At 42.8% G+C, this 1,975-nt stretch overlaps 2 non-coding genes across 2 annotated transcripts; both read right to left on the minus strand.

The window, feature by feature from the left end:
- Positions 1–510: 510 nt before the first annotated feature.
- trnag-acc (transfer RNA glycine (anticodon ACC)) lies at positions 511–581 on the minus strand. Its single transcript has one exon. It is a non-coding gene; the product is annotated as a tRNA-Gly (tRNA).
- A 1,323-nt stretch (positions 582–1,904) lies between these two features.
- Positions 1,905–1,975, minus strand: trnag-gcc (transfer RNA glycine (anticodon GCC)). Its single transcript has one exon. It is a non-coding gene; the product is annotated as a tRNA-Gly (tRNA).

The raw sequence follows: 1,975 nt of genomic DNA on the forward strand, positions 1-1,975 counted from the left end.
TAAGAATCTCACACACCTTACTTAAAAGGAGGGTTTTCTGGCATTTGCCGGGAATCAGACTCGGAGAGGCGAGAATTCTACCACTGAACCACCAATGCTTGACTGGCTGGAGGAGGTGCGCAATGTAGGAAATTCAGCTGGAGCTCCCTCAAATAAGAACCACACACACCTTACTTAAAATGAGGCTGTTCTGGCACTGGCTGGGAATCGGACCCCGACAGGTGAGAATTCTACCACTGAACCACCAATGCTTGACTGGCTCAAACAGATGCGCAAGGTAGGAAATGCATCTGGAGCTCCCTCAAATAAGAATCTCACACACCTTACTTAAAAGGGGGCTTTTCTTGCATTGGCCATTAATCAAACCCGGGTCTTCCACGTGGAAGATGAGAATTCTACCACTGAACCACCAATGCTTGACTGTCTCGAACAGATGCGCAAGGTAGGAAATGCATCTGGAGCTCCCTCAAATAAGACTCTCACACACCTTAGTTAAAAGAAGGCTTTCCTTGCATTGGCCGGGAATCGGAACCGGGTCTCCCGCGTGGTAGGCGAAAATTCTACCACTGAACCACCAATGCTTGACTGGCTTGTGCTATCATTAACTTAATTAATTAATTTAATTAATATATATATATATATATAACATTTTAAATGTAATTTAAAAAATTACATCAGCTGAAAATAGCTATTTTCATTTCTAATTTGTAATAATATTTCACAGTATTGTGAGCTTTGGTGAGAATTCACCAAGAGACGTCCTTCGAAAACATAAAAAAAAAGAAGCTTAAATTCTAATTTACTATGTGTAAATATTTGTATGAGCATAAAAAGATTTAACAACTGAGACATAAACGGAACAATTTTCACAGACATTTGACAGACACAAATGAAAAAATTAGTACCTGAACAGAGCGGGGCTCAATATCAAAAGTAGCAGTCAGTATGTGGTGTGTCCACCAGCTGCTTTAAGTACTACAGTACATCTCATCTTAATGGACTGAGAAAAGTTTGCCAGTTCTTGCTGTGAGATTCACTCTTCCACCAAGGCACTTGCACGTTCTCAAACACATCTGGGGTGGGGGGGACACGGGGTTACATGCTGTTTGACACTGCCATGATGATCAACAGTCCATCTGTGCCCTTGTAGCGCTGTCTTAGGGATCTTACAATACTGACATTGCAGTTTATCCCACTTTTATGCAGGTCAGCCGTAAGCCTGGACATATTTCTTCTGGTGTTTTTCAGAGAAACAGAGAGGTCAGTTTACTGTCATTAGTTGTTTTAACCCTGACCTTTCTTGCCTGCCGCCTGTAAAGTCTTATTGCCTTCAGGAATTCTTCAGATTTTCATGAGCAGTAATTGCTTGTAATTCATTAAATAAGCATGAAAAAGCATTGTCTAAAGTGCTCCCATTAATTATCTGTAAAATGCAGCATCCTGAAAAACACACTTTTTCTTGGCTAAGTTTAGATATGTATATTGAATATGCTTGACTGCCTCAATGAGATTCGCAAGGTAGGAAATGCAGCTGGAGCTCCCTCAAATAAGAACCACACACACCTTACTTAAAAGGAAGCTGTTCTGGCATTGGCTGGGAATCAGACCCAGACAGGCAAGAATTCTACCACTGAACCACCAATGCTTGACTGGCTCAAACAGATGCGCAAGGTAGGAAATGCATCTGGAGCTCCCTCAAATAAGAATCTCACACACCTTACTTAAAAGGAGGGTTTTCTGGCATGGGCCGGGAATCTGACCCTGGTCTCCCGCATGGCAAGTGAGAATTGTACCACTGAACCACCAATGCTTTGCTGGCTGGAGGAGATGCGCAAGATAGGAAATGCATCTGGAGCTCCCTCAAATAAGAAGCTCACACACCTTACTTAAAGGGAGGCTTTTCTTGTATTGGCCGGGAATCGGACCCGGTTCTCCCGCATGGCAGGCGAGAATTCTACCACTGAACCACCAATGC

Source organism: Sinocyclocheilus anshuiensis, unplaced genomic scaffold (assembly GCF_001515605.1).
Source record: "Sinocyclocheilus anshuiensis isolate Anshui unplaced genomic scaffold, SAMN03320099.WGS_v1.1 scaffold6133, whole genome shotgun sequence".
In the NCBI taxonomy this organism is placed as follows: Eukaryota; Metazoa; Chordata; class Actinopteri; order Cypriniformes; family Cyprinidae; genus Sinocyclocheilus; species Sinocyclocheilus anshuiensis.